Below are 18922 nucleotides of genomic sequence, written 5' to 3'. Positions count from 1 at the left end.
TCTAGAAATAATGAACTTTTACTTAGCGGTAACAAAGACTGAATACTTGGTTAAATCACGAACACCTTTCACTTGTTAAACTTTCAAATGATCGTTATAAATAATGTTGTACAAACCTGTGTAATAATTTTATTCGTAGCTTAACAATGGATAACCCCATTAATTTCATCATAGGAAAACCTTATAGAGCATTCATTATAAACCTGTCCCCCTTTGCATTCGATTACGAATTTTGCAATTCTGGGCATTCTATATTAAATTAAATTAGGTGTTGTAACAGTTCGTTGAGAACTAGGGCTTAATGACTTACAACTCTCAACCATTCCTGTGTGCGATTTAATGGTGCCAGGAATGAAGGGGACCTACAATTTCTTAGCTAATTTGAGTTAAATCATTAAGAATTACTCTTGGAAAATTTGTCAATTCTTCGCAAGAGACAGTACACGTGAAAAAAAAAACAAACTTTGAATGGCACAGGTAGGGTTTGAACCCAAGAACTATGGCATGACAGTCCAACGCACTTTTTTTGTAAATTCATTTTTATTAATTCGATCTTTAATCTATCTTAAATTAAATTAAATTGGGTGGCGCAACAGTCCGTTGTGAACCAGGGCCTAATGACTTACAACTCGCAACCATTCCTGTGGGCGAGTAATGTTGTCAGGAATTGTCAATTCCTCGCAAGAGGCAGTACCCGCGATTTTTTTTTTTTAAATTAAGGTGGCACAGGCAGGGATTGAACCCAAGACCCCTTGCAGGACAGTCCAACGCACTAACCATCATATCTATCTATTTTAATCTTAAAGCTAGACAAAAATTCATAAAACTAGCCTAAATAACCATAACTTACAACTAACTTAATGGTCCCATACAGACACAGTAAGTTAAACAATAATACTTAATACTTATGCCTTTTGGCCCTAAGATTACTATAAGGGGCAAGATATAGTGCTTCGTTAAGAATCTAGTAATTAAGAGGAGAACTAACTTTTAGAATATTCAGCGCATACAAGAACCTCGAAGGGGCAACATTTAGTGATTAAGAGGAGAACTAGCTTTGTCAAGCATCAAGAACAACCTAGCAGTTTCTCGAACCGATTTGAGGTATATAACTAGGCGCTCATAAGCGAAGCGGAATTATTATTGGTTGTGAACTGCGATAAAGTAAAGACTTTGTTTAAAAAGTAATAATTGAGTAAAGACTGTGTTTGAAAAGTATTAATTGAAAGTGTTCAATAAATAAGTTTGGAACAATTTAAATATAGTAAAATTGTGTTTTATTTGCAAGTGTGAATAAGTTTTAATTTTCGGACCAAGCCGAATATTACAATACAGTAGGGAAGCGTCTTTTGCTCAGCGCTAACAAAAACCTTCCGTTTTGTCCCAGATACCTCGAATTCAGATACAACACCACTGCATAAAGCTTTACTAAATTCTTCTTCCGTTAAAATCTTCTTCCGTTCAGTATATATCCTTTTTGGCCCACTCGAACCGCTACATCTTATTTTATGTTGAAAGAATTGTGTTCGAAATGAAATTCATCCAAAGAATTCAGCATCTTCTAGCCCATAATGTCAAAGACAGCGGATTGCCCGGTGCTGTTTGTCTTCTATTTCGTTTTTTTATGTTGTGTTTCCTAAAGATGATTAGCTTTCCACTCAATGGCACGTTGAACGCAGCCTTTAAATATCTATAATTGCGAAACAACTTCTCGATTTGCTTTGCCTTCTATTCAGAAAACAAGTAGCAGCGAGTACAGCTATAAGACTCAACGCCTTATCTCAATGGACCAACAACAATTTGGGGCACTCTATCAGTTTTAACCTCTTTGGTTCTATACTAAATTACATAGAAAACCCCAATTTGGAAAAAACTTCCAGGTATCCATTCCATCCAGAGATGAATGGGAAGACAAAAAACAAGACAAATGAGGGAGTTGGTAGCGGTGTGTACTCAGAAAAGCTTAATCTAAGCATCTCATTCCGCCTCCCTAATCATTGTAGCGTCTTCCAAGCGGAAATTTTAGCGATCAAAGAGGTTCTCTCCTGGCTAAGAGAAAACGTGATAACAACTTCTGATATCCACATCTTCTCTGACAGTCAGGCTACTATTAAATCTCTTGACGGTGATTCAACTAAATTTCATACGGCCCTTGATTGTCGATCGTCTCTTATGGAGATGGCGCAGCAATTTAACATTCACCTCCGTTGGGTGCCGGGCCACAGAAACATCACAGGTAATGGTAGAGCCGATCAACTCGCTAAAATTGGAATCGTCATACCTATTTCACCTGAAAGGGAGAAGATAGGTTTACCGGTAGCTACACGTAAACAGCTTTTGCGATAGCAAACTCTAGGTGGCACAATTTACCAACATGAGCAAGCACAAAACTCATATGGCGTTCACTGGACCTAAACCGCTCTAAAGAATTGTTATCTCAAAGCAGACATCATATAAGCTCCCTAATAGGTATCCTTAAGGGACACCGTCTTCTAGGCAGACACGCAATACGACGTAGTGTAGCCGAAAATGACTTCTGCAGGAGCTGTATTGACGAGGAAGAAGAGGAAACAATCTCTTACGTCCTCTGCACTTTCCCCGCTCTTTCACTAAGACGCAAACTTCATCTGGGAGAATACTCTTTTGGTAATCCCAGTGAACTAGCTAAAAAGGATATCAAATATCTCCTTCGCTTTATAAAAAGCTCGAATGGTTCAACTAATGGGAAGTAATACTCTAGATTCATGTGGTATTACAATGGGCCTACTCTTTTGGCCCAAGTGTGTGGATTCTGAATCCGCAGCCACTTTAACCTAACCTAGCCTTCTATTATAAGGGTAATAATGGCAAAGCGGTTTTTAATCCTAGTTTTCTCATTTTGAACTAGTTATTAACTCAATACATGAAGAATCTCAAATAAATGCTTATGACTCTAAAACGGAACTTTTATATTAAAAAATTCTGAATTCAGATCTATACAATTTATTAGTTTTGAAAACATTTGTATTTACTGAATTAACAACCAAAAATCATAATAATTAATTATTATGAAAACCCCAATTTGGTTTTAATAAGCCATCGGTTTTTCCACTTTTACAGACAAAACGCCCTCTTTCAAAAATTCAACTTTTACCACCTGAAGTAAAATCCTAATCACAATAGGCATGAACGAAGGCCGTTGCCCAAGTTGGACTCAAACGTTTGGCCTGCAGTGTGTGTCTCAAAGCTAGAAGATCTTAGTGAACACAAGAACTCAAGCAACATCACTACCAGTGTTTTGTTGGAAAATCTATCAACAGTAATGTAGGATTTTACACGAATAACAAAAACAATATCCACAGTATGAATACTACTGATAAATATTAAAGTAGAATCTTACTTTGGATGGATTTTTGACATTTACGAGTCTCGAATGGATCTTATGTGATTTCGTTCTCAAATGTTGGTACGATTGGTATTGCATTTGTATCTCGATGGCTGTGTTCGTTGAGTAGTTGTGCATTTGGAATCATAGGCTAAACAAAATCAATCTGTTACTGTTAATATAATTTAATTTTGTAAATAAAAATGGACTAACTGAACTTATTTTGCAAGAGAAAACAATAGAAAAGATAATTCAGTTTTGCTATGTTTTCACCAAAGTTTTAGCTCAGTTTAGATTAAATAAATCTTTTTGGTGTTTCCACCGCACAAGAAGATTTAAAAACGATTAAGTTTGAAAGCACTTTCTAAACTGCAAATGGTGTTTCGATGTTTCTTATGAAGTGCAAGTGAGATAGTTTGATTCGTGTTAAAAAAAATGAAGCAGAGCCGAATTTAGGGGAGGGAAAACGGGCCGAAACCCCGGGGCCTCCACAAACGGGGGGCCCCCACAATAGAGGCTTGGAAAAATCAAATTCAAACTAATAAACTTTAGTAATCTTTTTTTTGCTCTTTTACCTTTACCTACAGCCTACAGTACTTTGTACATCCATGATTATTTAATTATACACTGCCAATCACTAGGATGAGGCCACATATTTTTCAACCGATTTTCGGTCCGATACCTGTTGGAATTTGTTTAACCCGGAAAATTTTACTACATGAGAGTAGGTACATATTTTCTTAAAACAAAGTGATACAATTATAGGGTTAATTAGAAAAGACCGTTGGAATTTCCCTACATTAATGAATGAGCTACCTAAAAAGGATATAAAAAAGGGAGTCACTAGGATGAGGCCATTGCGAATATTTCGTTGTAGAAGTTCAGATCAGCAATTTTTTTTTTTAAATTTCGGTTACAATATTTAAGAACATTTTACAAATAACTATTTTTATTAAATTTCAACTACAAATGGGTTCCGGAAAGACGTTGACAGTAGCAGAAAGAGGACAAATCGATGCTTTCAAGGAAATGGGACTCTCAAGCCGAGAAATAGCAAGGAAGCTGAACAGAAGTAAGACAGTTGTAAACAACTATCTTGCTGATCCTCAAAACTATGGAAAAAACCAAAAAGGACGCACAGCCCAAGCAACAACATCCCGAGAAAAGCGGTTAATTTTACGTATTGCTTCAAATTCAACTCAATCATCTACTAAAATAAGGTCCAAAAGCGGAGTATCAGCCAGTATTTCGACAGTCCGAAGCATAATAAGAAAAGATGGTACTATCCAGAGAAGAAAACTCAAAAAGAAACCTGTTCTAAAGCAAGTACACAAGGAGCTGCGAATGAACTTTGCAACAGAACATGTCTCTTGGATCAGTCAATGGAAACGCGTCGTCTTTTCGGATGAAAAAAAGTTTAGCCTTGACGGCCCCGATGGTTACAACTTTTATTTCCATGATTTAAGAAAAGAGGAACTAATTTTAGGAAGACATCACAGCCGTACATCAGGTGTTATGGTGTGGGGAGCTATCACCTACTATGGCAAAATCGAATTGGAGTTTCTTTCTCTAACAATGAACGGAAACAGCTACAAATACTTGTTGGAACGCTCATTTCCGAAGATGAAAAATATTTTTGGACCTCTGCCTTGGATTTTCCAACAAGACAATGCCCCCATCCACACTTCCAGGGTTGTCAAAAGCTGGATTTTATCAGAAAACGTAGAGCTTTTGCCATGGCCTACCTATTCACCGTACTTGAACATAATCGAAAACGTATGGACATGGCTATCTCGAAAAGTTTATGAAGGCGGTAGACAATTTGAAGACAAGGACTCCTTAATTGAAGCTATCTGTGATGCCTGGGATGAGATTTCACTTGACTATTTAAAAAAACTTTATGATTCCATTACAAACCGTCTAATAGAGGTCATATCGAAAAATGGGGGGCATACTCATTATTAATTGAGAAAAACTTAATAAATAAATGTTTGAAAACCAAAAACTGTAAACATTTCTTTCATTTTTTTGATATTTTATACGATTTTTCATGTGGCCTCATCCAAGTGACGCACTTTTTCATACTGTTTTTAAGTAGCTCTTTAATTAATGTAGGGAAATTCCAACTGTTTTTTCTATTTAACCCCTTAATTTTATTACTTTTTTTAAAGAAAATATCTACCTACTCAAATGTAGTAAATTTTTATTGGTACGAAATTTCCAGCAGGTATAAAGAACGAAAATCGGTTGAAAAATATGTGGCCTCATCCTAGTGATTGGCAGTATATTAATCTTAAATATCAGAAATCATTGATCTTTATTTGTTCACTCCAATCAGGCCATCAGTGAAATATCAAAATCTCAAATGGAAGCACTTTCAATTCACTACCCATCTTGAGGGAGTACCCCAATCGCTTAATGGCTGAGTGGGGTGGTACTTACCGGCAACCTCGGAGGTTGGGTATTCTATTCCGTGTCTCGACAATTTTTTTTTTCTTGTATGTACATATGCATATGTACATATATATATGTATATGTACATAAAATTGCTGTATATGTATGTTTGTTTTTCACAGCCAGTACAGTGCGGCATCGAAATTGTGAAATTATCGGCAAGTCAGCTTTTAGTCTTGATAAAGCTCAGCAACAATCGTTGGTCTTGTCAAGCTGAAGGTACGAAAGCCATAGTCAACAGCTATTCGGAAATCGATAAAGCTCTAACCAGCATATCTCCCGATTAAGAGCAAAAAGACATCGTGACTAGTGAAGCAACGCTTTGTTTCCAACATTTTGGAACGATATCTTGAAGCGATTCAACCCTACAAACAAGATGTTGCAAGACCCAAAAATGATTCTTGAATCGGCATTGCGTGCATTAGAATCATTGAAATCATTCGTGAAATCCAAACGAAAAACAATTTTGATAAATACAAGTAAGCAGACAATAAAATATCCCGTACTGATGAATATGTACAATAACGAACCCGCACCAGAACGAGAAATTTGAGGTTGAATCTGCTCGATTACGAGAAAGCAATACAAAGTATCCGCCTTCATCCCAGTGATTGACTAGCTATTTGTTTCTCTTACGAAAAGATTTGGATTCCTGAATCACATCGAGGAGATGGATGCTGAACAGAGGCGTTGGTGAAAGTGTATCCAGATCATTTAGAGCTTACTACCAAATTCTAGAGAATCAAAATTTCAGAGCTACATTCCAAAACCTAGAAATTGCATTGAGAATGAATTTGGTCTTGATGGTAACAAATTGCATTACAAAGCGCTCAGCATAAATCAAATAGAAAACATCGACGATTTTTCGGCGAAAAAAGCTCCAAAGGTTCGTTAACCCTAAAATTTAATTTTATATGTGTTTGTTCAATAATAAAGGAATCTACTTGGTTTCACAATAAATTATTTATTGAAAAACTCGAGTAAAAAAAAGTGGTTTACTTTATTTTAAAAATAATTTGGGCGAGGGCCTTCGCTTCTTTACTGGCCCGAGGCCTCTAGACCTCTAAATCCGGCCCTGCAATGAAGAACTGAATAGTTCAGCACCATATAAGAATATGCTAACTACTCCATGTGCAATTTTTTTAACTTCCCATAGGAAGTTATTGTAATGGGTCCGATTTGTCAAATTGAAAATTTTGACATTTCTCGACGTTTCAAGGTCCCTAGAGTCGAAATAAAAGATTTTTAGAAGGATATAATATGTGCGTGCGTCTGTACTTGCGTTCGTTTTTTTCGTCGTTCATAGCTCAAGAACCAGAAGAGATATCGATTTCAAATAAATTTTGTTATACACATAATAAGGCAGAATGATGCAGAAAGGGCTCTCAAGACATTTGCGTGGGTGGTTTTTTACCATAGCAGTTTGAAAAAAAGGTGAACATTTTGGTTAACCCTAAATATCTTACGAACCAAAAACGACCAAAGAGACTTGAATTAAATTTTATATAATATATTGTAACGTGATATCAAAGAAGTATATTTTTTGAAAAAAAATCCATTTAACGGTTTTTTTACAAATCAAAAAAACTGAAAATAAAAATTCGTCACCTCTAAAATTTTACGGCTAAAATATGATTTCATCTCCAAAACAATTTTGTGCAACGAAGAATAATGTTTTTGACATCTGATAAAATTTTGAAAAAAATCGAATTGACAGCTTTTTTTATAAAAAATAAAAATCTAAAAAAACATTACTCAACGTTGGTAAAAATTGAATATCGATTCAAATATCTTTTTAAAAACTCGAAATGTAGGCTTCAAACTTATTTAATCTTGTAAGAAATATTGTTTTCAACATTCTGAAAAATGTTGAGAAAAATCACATTGACAGTTTTTTTACAAAAAATAAAAACCTAAAAAAATTAATGAAAGTTGATAAAAATTGATTTTCGACTCAAATATCTTTTCAAAAATTTGAATTATTGGCTTAAAACTAATTTTATCTTATAAGAAATATTGTTTTCAACAGTCGATAAAATTTTGAAAAAAAAATACTAAAACTTGGTAAAAATTTACTTTCGACTCAAATAGCTTTTCAAAAATTAAAAATATTGGCTTTAAAATTATTTTATTGCACTGAAAATATTGTTTTCAATATTCAGTAGTTTTTTATAAAAATCCAACAGTCCTTTTTTTTCATAAAAAATAAAATCTACAAAAAATAGTACCCAAATTTGGTAAAAATTGATACAAGTACATAAAGACAAACTTTTAAGCAAGGCAAATTGACAGACGGGATGGGAAGTTATCAGTGTGGGTCGCATCCCAGCCTCTTTTTTTTGTACACAAACATGCAAATAAACAGACCATAATGCATTGGCAACTTCTCACTGAACTATATGTGGAATACAAAAAAAACACGGCTGATGATTTGGTCCTAGAAATGCAAGCAAATGAATCAATGCTCCACAATCGTCCTATTATTAGTTCTATTAAGACCTAAGGAGTTCCAGTAGAGTAGTAGTACCCGTGACGTGATGGTAAGTGCGTAGGACTGCCTTGCCAGAGGGCTTATTTTTTTCATGGGTACTGCCTCTTGCAAGGAATTGAAAAATCCTCAAAAATGAATTCCTGTCATGAAAAGTGCTTTCTCAAATTAGCCGTTTGGATTCGGCTTTAAGCTGTAGGTACCCTCTTTCTCTGACAACATTACTCACACACAGATACATATGGTTGAGAGGTTTAAGATACTAGGCCCTAGTTCTCAACGAAGAGGAATCCGTCCCAAAATTTTCGAATAGATTTTGGAAGATTTCATGCTATATGGCTTGGCTATGGTTCTGGAACTAGGGAACTGGCAGCCATGTAGTTGCTATCATTTTTCTTCTTTACAATGAAAAAAACATCCATTAATTTCTCTTCAGAAATAGTCGTTATTTTTTAATATCACAATGAAACTTCTTATTTCAAAAAGTCTGTATATTTAAGTACATATTATTTATATGGAAGAAATAAGTTTGGTCTTATCAATTTTACAGGCCTCAGTTTTTATTATATCGATATTATAAATATTTATTTTTCTATAGTGGATCAATAAAAAAAATCCGCTTTTCTCATTTGGATTATTTCTAAGGAATATTTTTATTCAATACACGTGCTTCCCAAGGAACCATAATATGTACTTAAAAGAGATCCTTTCAATTCTCCTATCACTTGGGCCTATAACAACGACGACGATGACGACGAAAGTCTAACGATGTTGTTTTGACAATTCTTGTTTATGCCTTAATATTCATTTGCATATTCTTTATATCAAAATTATGTGATTCGAAATGGTTCTTTTTTACAACTGACTCTTAATACTTTTTGACTCCAATTCATATAATAATGTTCTTTGAAAAATAAAATCAAAATTCATAACAATAGAGCAATAAAGAAGAATGTACAGATTTACTTAGTCTATTTTAAATTCTCAGAAGACGATAGACCCCTCATTCCCAATAACAATACTATAGATGACGTACCTAAAGCAAATACAATTAAGTTATTGGCCTAATTGTATGAACCGAAATATTTCAAGCAAGCATCATTGCACGGCCTTGATCATGTGCTTTTCTTTTTGATTAATTACTTAAGGTGAATAACATGTGTCCGACATAAATAGATTAAGTTTTTTAATAACGTAACGGAAATCAATCCAGAAATAGACCATTCATAAATTCACCTAAGTAAATATTTTAATTACATCGTTATCAACCTTTAAATAAGTCTCTTTATAGTAAATAAAAGCCAATTATTTGGATAATTAAACATTTCATTAAGCGCAACCTATGGTCACATTACTTTTGTTACGAAATATTTAAAAAACAACAACAACAATTTCGAGACAAGAATAAAAATCACTTACCTAAGTTTTTTTTTGTAGCCGTAGCTTATTTAATTTCGAAAGACTATTCACTTAAAAATGTTAAGGTATTTATTGAAAATTTATCTCTAATCAGCATAATATTGTTGGTTATTAGACACTTTAACAATAATTAATAAACAAAATTAAGGAAACAATGTAAATAAACGTAACACAAATATGAGATGAAAAATCAGGAGAAAATAAAACACACTTAAGATCGTCCAAACGTCTAACTGACACTATTTTGGTTTTTGTTTTTATTTTTATTTTTTGGCCAATGTACGACAGCGACAAGTTGAATGTTGACATTTCGGAATCAAATACAAAAGAAAACAAAAAAGCTTCGTTTGACAATTTTACTTTCGCATAGAATTGAATGAAAGAAGACAATGAAAATGCAGTTTGAAGGTCAATGATGCATTTTTGGAACTAACCTACCCTATTAAATGGTTAACTTTGGAAGTCTGCATCTGGATGCTAAATTGGGTTTTGTATGGGAATAGATGAGGTTTGAATAAAGGGAGATAGTGGAATCTTGAAGTTTTGAAGAAATCTTCAATTTTGAATTCTATAACAAAAATAACAAAAATAAACTCTTTTTTTAATATTTTGTACAAAAACTGTCAATTCGATTTTTTTCAAAATATTTTTTGAAAGATAAAATTAAATTAAAGCCAATATCTCAAAGTTTTGAAAAGATATTTGAGTCGAAAATCAATTTTTGCCAACTTTTATTAATTTTTGTTTAGTTTTTAGTTTTTCAGAATGTTGAAAACAATACTTCTTATAAGATAAAATAAGTTTGAAGCCTAAATTTCAACTTGTTGAAAAGATATTTGAATCGATATTCAATTTTTACCAACTTTTTTAGTGTTTTTTTTATATTTTTATTTTTATAAAAAAAACTGTCAATTCGATTTCTCTCAAAATTTTATCAGATGTCAAAAACATTATTCTTTGTTGCACAAAATTGTTTTGGAGATGAAAACATATTTTAGTCGTAAAATTTTGGAGTTGACAAATTTTTTTCTCAGTATTTTTGATTTATAAAAAAACAACGTTAAATGGATTTTTTTAAAAAAAAAATTACTTCTTTGATATCACGTTACAATATATAATATAAAATTTAATTCAAGTCTCTAGCGTTTTTGGTTCGTAAGATATTAAGGATTAATCACAATGTTCACCTTTTTTTTAAGCTGCTATGGTAAAAAAAAACCAGCCACGCAATTTTCTTGAGAGCCCTTTCTGCATCTTTCTGCCTTATTATCTGTATAACAAAATTTATTTGAAGTCAATACCTCTACTGGTTCTTGTGCTATGGACGACGAAAAAACGTCGCGAACATACGGACGTACGAACGTACGTACACACGCACGCACAGACATCTTTCTAAAAATCTTCTATTTCGACTCTAGGGACCTTGAAACGTCGAGAAATGTCAAAATTTTCAATTTGACAAATCGGACCCATTACAATAACTTCCTATGGGAAGTTAAATATAATTCCGTTAAAAATATGAGAAAAAATGCATTCCAAATGACGTGATTATGATGCACATCACATGAGTGGCAAAATTTACCGTTTTTCATTTGGGTTATCTACAGAACATAACTTTTTGTTTTTCATTCGTGTTTACTACGTCATAAAAGTAAGTAAGCACCAGCAGCGTTAGAAGGTTAATTATTTATTGGCGCAGTTAACTTAATTTATTTTTGTTTTGTGCTTTTAGTTGTTTATCTCTTTTTTAAATATTTTTTTTTTCAGTTTACAATTATCAATAATTATTATTTATTAATTATTAATAAAAGAAATGGCTCCAAGGGGTAAGGAACTAAGCCTTGATTTAAAACAAGTGGTGTTTGGACACTATTTGGAAAACAAATCGGAACGCGAGATTGGTAAAATAGTAAAAAAAAAAAAAGTCCATCTACCATCCACAAAATAATAACGAAACTTAACACTACTGAAAGTTTGAAAAATGACCCTCGCTCTTGACGACCCCGGAAATTTACTCAATTTACTCAACAGAAATGCCGAATAATTGTAAGAAAAGTGAAAATAATACCGAAAATAAGTGCCCCAAAGATAGCAGCAGAAATATCCAATAAAACAGGTAAGTCATGCAACCCCCAAACGTTTCGTTGAGTGCTCCACTAATCTGGTTCTGGTCAAAACATTAGAAAGAAACCTTTCATAAGCAAAGTAAATCGCCAAAAACGTCGTCTATTTGCAAAAACTCGTGACTTTAAAAAAGCAGATTTTCGGAACACAGTAATTTTTTCCGATGAAAGTAAATTCAATATCCATGGTTCTGATGGACGTGAAAATGTTTGGAGAAAAATAATACGGACCATGATTCAGTGAATATGTCAGGTACTTTAAAGCACGGAGGTGGCAACGTTATGGTGTGGGGTTGCATGGCAGCATCTGGCGTCGGTAAATTAGTGATCGTAGATTCTTTGGTGAATAAGTTCGACTATTTAAATATCTTTAAGAACAACCTTCAACAAAGTGCCAGAAAATTGGATATGGGTAGGTCATTCGTCTTCCAGCAAGACTTTCATCCTAAACATACATCAACTGTTGTTAAAAAGTGGATACTATATAACGTTCGAACCCAGCTTAAAAAACCACCTGAATCCCCCGATTTGAATGTCATAGAGCATTTATGGGAGTATCTCAACCGTCAAGTTAGAAAACACGAGATTTTGAATAAAGTTTATCGGAGTTTATATAAAGTGTGTTCTTCAAGAGGAATGGTCTAAAATTGGCCGAAACATAACTCATAATTTGGTTAACTCAATGCCCTCTCAAAGGGATACCCACCGAAGTTCTAAATGGATGGGATGAAAACGATGCAAAATCTTTTTTTAATTTAACCTTTCATTGGAACTACTTACTTATTTTGTCACATTAATTTGTTATTATTTTTCGTTTTAACGAAATATTTCTTAAGTTACGAGTAAGTTAATTTTTTATTTAAAATGCTATGAAAAACAAAAAATATTTCTTTATTTATTTTCCAATTTTGAAAAAGATTGTTTGCAGGTAATAATCTTCAAGTTTAAAGCTGCTTACTTACTTTTGTGATTGATTCACAGTATTTATAGTCTAAGAGCCGGCAGCAAATTTTGGGAGTGGAGTGATAACCAAAATATATATACATATATGTGTAGATATACGCAACATTATGTCAAATTCAACCGTCTGGCAGGTTTTTTTTTCAGCCGGGGGCGGGGGTGGGGGTTCGAAAATGGTCATTTTTCCGATTTTGGGGTCGAAGTGATAACCACTTAAATGCATATATAAACAATAGGGGGTGGTGCCCTGATGTCAAAAAAGTGTGTCCAAGACGTTTTACTTTCAGCCTTCCCCTTGCCAGACGGCCGCCAAAATGCGCGAAAATCAACTTTTTGGGTCGAAATGATAACCACATGAATGATACATCAAAAAATCAGAAAAATTCCCCTGATTCTAAAAATGTGTGTCCAAGACGTTTTGTTTTCAGCCTTCCCCTTGCCAGACGCATTTTAACACTTTTTAAAAACACTTTGTTATTAGTTATTACTAAAAAAAACATCATAAACACTTCATGATTGCAAAAATGTAAGCACTCGAATTTTATAAGTCATACTTTATTATATCGATTATTGATATGAGTATTAAACTTTGTAGAGGTTTTAGTGGTTATTATTCAAAAAGACTTCAATTTTAATATATTAGTGGTAGCTAATAAATTGTAAGGCATGAGTGTTAAGTGTTGTATACACATTGATAATCCAAATCAATGTGGAAAAATTAATTTGTTTAGTGAAACTACCTTAAAAAAATGCCATACTATTCTAAGTTTACGAAAAGCTCTTAAATATAAATTTGCCAATATAAACCTTCCAACTGAAATAGATAGTGTAAGTGGTTATCATAGCAGTTGCTACAGACAATTTACTGCTATTCCAAAGCATTTGGTATCTTTAAATCAAACCATCTCCGAATCATGTAAGTCTTAAAATTTTCCACTATGACCAGTTGTACAAAATAACTGAAATATTTGTTTGAGAATACAAGGTGGCAAAAACAGTTGTATGTGGCAAAATTCAAGAAATAAAAATGGAAAGGAATTTGATTGGAAGGATACTTTTCATAGCCTCACAAAATTCGCCCCAAATTGATATGAAACAAATTTTTAAGTACCCATTAACACCCGTTCCTTAATCTTTTGGACACTTGGATGGGTCAATGATTAAAACCGATAAATCAGCTCTTTTAAACACCTCGAGAAAACTACAGTTAGCATTGCTCCAACTCACATTGATGTTGTAATTGTGGATGGATTCTTTTTGCTTCATACTTTAGGAGAAGTGCCTGCGTCGTATGTTGAAATTGCCTTACACGTACTAAAAAAAATCTGTAGGATGAATGCAAAAGAAATAAATCTTGTCTTCGACCGAATTATTTCTCCTTCTATTAAGGATATTGAACGGGATAGACGAAATAATTCAGATGATGAAATAGTTTATTCAGCGTTCAATTAAAATAGTAAGCGCCCAGCAAACTTCATTAAAAGTCTGAGGAATAGTTCCTTTAAGAAAAGATTGAATGAATGGTTAGTTGAAGAATGGAGTGACGACGAATACCACAATGTTATCGGCGACAAGAAACTCTATGTTTCATTTGAAACGAAATGCTTTTTGTTCAGCGCTGCAAATGAAAAAATTATTCGAGAAGAGGTCATAGAGCTGGAGAGTTTACAAGCTGATACCCGGATGATGCTCCATTTAGCCTTTCTTCCATCGAACATGTCAGTAGTCATAAAAACGGTAGATACCGATGTTCTAATTGTAGCTCTCAATTCTCTTCCTTACTTGAAAAATAAGGCTGAAGTATGGCTCGAAATAGGAAATATTTCTAAAAACTCATTAAGGTATGAATGTATAAAATAAACATTGAAAAAGACAGTAAATCTATCTTTATATATTGTTAAGGTATTTACACATAAATGAAATGTATCTAAGTTTGGGTCCGACGCTTTGTGCTGCACTTCCCGCGTTTCAAAGCTTTACTGGTTGTGACTACACACCAAGTTTTTTAAAAAAAGGAAAAGTGAAACCTTTTGAAATTCTGAAGGGTTCTATAGAATTTCAAAACGCTTTTTCAAAATTCGGACAATTTTCTTATATAAGTGAAGAGGATATTCTAACAATAGAGGAATTTGTTTGCAAAATTTATAAAACAACCGCCCTCAAAGTGAATGATGCCAGATATGAACTATTTTACAAAACTTTTAAACCGACTTCGAAAAAAATTTTCAAAAACATTAAAAGTAAGTTAAAATTTAAAATATTTCTTTAAAACCTTAAGCAATTATATGCTTAACCATTTTATCTGAAGGTTTTGAAGGTAGTTTATTGCCACCAAACAGAAGTGTCTTACTGCAACAAATTAACCGTTGCAACTACATATGCCATATTTGGAAAAGTGCAATATTAAATACAGGAATACTACTTTCCCCATTTCAATGCGGCTGGACCATGGAGGATGACATAGTCAAATTGAAATGGTTCAACGGAGTCGCGGCCCCAGAAACCATTGAACATTTAATTAACTGTGATGAAAATGATAGTGAAGAAGACAATTGTTCGCAAAATTCTTCATCGGACGAATCTGATGATGGAGAATAGTTTTTTTTTATAATTTATAATTTCTTATTTCAAAATTTCATTCAATTTTATGTCATGTAATTCAATAATTTTTGTTTAAATAAAATACAATTGTTATGCTTTTAAGGAAAATGGTGGTTTTTGTGCATTCTTTCTTTGGGGTTTTCTGGCAAGCATAAGACTGAAAAGAAAACGTATTGGAAATCTTCTGATATTTTGGTATATGACTGTTTTGGTTATGGTTAATAGGAAACAAATTATTAAAGGATTTAAGTTGATTCTGTTAAAAAGTTTTAAAATGCGTCTGGCTAGGGGAACGCTGAAAGCAAAACGTCTTGGACATACTTTTTAAGAATCAGTAAAATTTTTCTGATGGTTTGGTGTATGATTCTTTTGGTTATGGATAACAGAAAAAAAGTTATTAAGGATTTAAGTTGAAAAATGTTGTTAAAAAGTGTTAAAATGCGTCTGGCAAGGGGAAGGCTGAAAACAAAACGTCTTGGACCCACATTTTTAGAATCAGGTGAATTTTTCTGATTTTTTGATGTATCATTCATGTGGTTATCATTTCGACCCAAAAAGTTGATTTTCGCGCACTTTGGTGGCCGTCTGGCAAGGGGAAGGCTGAAAGTACTACGTCTTGGACACACTTTTTTGACATCAGGGCACCACCCCCTATTGTTTATATATGCATTTAAGTGGTTATCACTTCGACCCCAAAATCGGAAAATGCATAATGTTGCGTATATCTACACATATATGTATATATATTTTGGTTATCACTCCACTCCCAAAATTTGCTGCCGGCTCTTGGTCTATTATGTTTTTGGTGTCTGGAAAAGATGAGGTTTCTAAAATATCAATATCTTCCTTTAATTATATCGAGTATTTTGTACAAAATGAAAATGGTTTTACAAAGTGAAAATAGATGTGCTTCCCTTGAAAATTTGTTTTCGCTCTTCCCTCAGCTGCTATTGATATCCCCTGACCTAGGCTAACCATTTGACCACTTAGCCTAGTCTATTATAGACAAAGCTCTCCCGTTGTTTGTCATGGAATTTGATTTGTTTACCTTGATAATTAAAGATTCTATGGATAGATTAGATAGGGAACTTAACCTTCAACATCATGAAGAATAAATGTTCGGGTTTGCCTTCATGAAATTAAGATTGTTAAAAGATTTTGCAAAAGATTATACGAGGAAGATGTTTTTTAAAAGTGAAAACCACCAAAAAATGTGTCAAATGAGAAGTTAAAAACCTATGGATCCGTGCATTTACTTGTCTTACATTAGAACGCCAATTTAGTTTTCATTCTTCTCAATTATTGAAATATGCTTTTGCGGCTTTTAATTTAAATTACTGTGCATCAAATTGTATTATTTGTTAAATGATAAACCTAGAACATGATGTGCAGACCAAATCTCCTTTATTATTTAGATTATTTCTTTAAATCTTTATCTGGATTTGTATTTTGTATTCTAATGACAAAAATAAAAGAAGAAAATAAGTACGAACCTAGTAGAAGTTCTTTTAGTAACCCAGTGTCTGTATCTTCTATGGCAAGTCTATTGGTAAAGTTTAAAGATTCTCTTTATATTGAAATGATACCTATACGAAGAATTCCAAAGAAATCTATCTTTAAAAAGGCTACTATATATTTAAGTTTATACTAATTTTTTGAAGGAATCACTGGCGGTTAGCAGGAAACGATTTTTACGTGAAAATTTCCACAGAATCAGGCTATTAGGCCAGTTTGATTTATCTCTCCAGCATTTGTAAAATGACTTCTCTTGGAATACCTATACTGAAAATAGTAGTTTTAGTTTGAAAGTTCTATGTAATTATACCGGCAGAGCAAAGCTGCAGGTGTTTCTATTTTCTATGAAAACCACTTAGATTGAAAAAGTAAAACGCAATAAAATCTGATATATTTTTAAATGTTTTCCGCTGTACTACTAATTGAGACATTTTTCCACGAATCCACAAAACTCTATAACAGAAACGTGGGTAAAAGAATCGATTTTAAATTTGACTAGGTTCTCTTATTTTTCGCAATTTAAGAAAATCTTGAGATTACTGGAATTCTAATAAATTCAAATGTATCTTGATTTTGCTAATTACCTAGTTTTTCAAGTTACATATATCGTATTTGTTTAACACTTGGAATTCTAGTTTGTTGAAAACTCTGCAGGACTTCAGCCATCCATGTGCTTTTTTCTTTTTCTGAACGTGTTCTTCTAACATTTACAATCACGTTTTATCGAACAATTCACTTTTGGGTAATTTAATTTTACTTCCTATATTATAAATTTTGTTTGTTAGAACTTCACAAATATCTTTGCATCTTTTATATTAACCTTCACAATAAATTGTTATTTAAACAACCGGCATCAAAAATGAATGAAAAGTTTAAGCAAATTTCAAAATGGACGTCACTTCCTGCAAAAAAAGCTCACCATGCCAATACGACTACTCCAAACAAGAAAAACGTGGTTTTCGGCTTCGTTCCTCGTTGGCACTTTGTAATACCGGTATATATACAATTTCCTATAGCTAAGAAAAAACTACACCACTGTAGGCGCCCACACAGAGAAATAAGGACGAAAAATTCACAACGTAGGAACTTATTGGGCTACGCCCTCAACTCAACTCACACAAAATCAATAAATACACAAATTTTTCTCCTTTTTCACTTCAAGATTCTTTCAAATTTTATTAAAAAATATCTTTTAGTCAGATAACTTTAAAACTCTGTTTTAAAAGAACACTAGAAGCAAATTTTGTTTTGTACATCGGGATGAATGGAATTCATATTCCTGCAAAAATAAAAGAAACAAGAGTTAGAAAAATGGCGCTTCGCTGGACAGTAATAAAGATTGAACTTACAATTGGTAGATTGCCGTGTTTATTTAGACCTTGCACGCATCTTCCTGCGTTTACGCTTCAACCTACGCATACGCTTCTTACGCCACTGCAAATAAAGAATATATTTTAGATTAGTTAAATCTTTAATGATAAAAAACACTTTGAAAGAAAAGAATTGGGACAAAAGTTAAGTGAAATCATTCAACTCGATGAAGACACGTGTTTGAAAGTTTTTCTTTTCCTCTAATAAGCAGTTTCTTTTAATTAAACACTTGCAAAATTATTTAATATTTATGAATTTGACAATTAATTGAATGAATTCACTTTTACAAACACTTAGTTATTGAATTTTCTAACAGGAATTGTATGTTTTAATATTTTCTCACCTTAGCTCTCATTTTCTTATTGAAGTTAGGAAAGAATTGCGAAGCAACTCTTTACTGCTCTAGTGTTTGAGAACGAAAGACAGATGAACGGAAATCATTCTATATTTTGTGCTGTGTGGAAAATTTTCTTGCAAGGGCTACCAACTGCGAATGCGCTGAAAAAATGAAAAATGAGTAGTTTTGTGCTTGCCGGTAGATGGCAGGTGTATAGTATAGGGGTTAGAAGTTAAATAAAGGGTGTGTTCACTTGTGGAAATGTGTTATGTAGAATATCGATTTGGGGC

General features: G+C 33.1%; 2 protein-coding genes and 1 long non-coding RNA gene across 4 annotated transcripts in view; 1 reads left to right on the top strand and 2 right to left on the bottom strand.

Annotated features, from left to right (window-relative positions):
- The window catches only part of LOC129952068 (mitochondrial thiamine pyrophosphate carrier-like), a 151195-nt gene extending 141217 nt beyond the window's left edge, over positions 1-9978 (bottom strand). Inside the window, exon 1 of the mRNA XM_056064495.1 lies at positions 9726-9978. The gene's annotated coding sequence lies outside the window, so the exon portion shown is untranslated. The remainder of the gene's footprint in view (positions 1-9725) is intronic.
- The window catches only part of LOC129952066 (sodium channel protein 60E), a 362037-nt gene that overhangs the window by 308931 nt on the left and 34184 nt on the right, over positions 1-18922 (top strand). The gene's annotated exons all lie outside the window — the stretch shown is intronic.
- LOC129952069 (uncharacterized) lies at positions 18064-18784 on the bottom strand. The gene is made up of 3 exons (XR_008782266.1): positions 18639-18784; positions 18274-18358; positions 18064-18203 (listed from the first exon to the last, which is right to left on the bottom strand). It is a non-coding gene; the product is annotated as an uncharacterized LOC129952069 (long non-coding RNA).

This window comes from Eupeodes corollae, chromosome 3 (genome assembly GCF_945859685.1).
Source record: "Eupeodes corollae chromosome 3, idEupCoro1.1, whole genome shotgun sequence".
NCBI classification, from domain to species: domain Eukaryota; kingdom Metazoa; phylum Arthropoda; class Insecta; order Diptera; family Syrphidae; genus Eupeodes; species Eupeodes corollae.
This window is presented reverse-complemented; position numbering and strand designations above follow the sequence as displayed.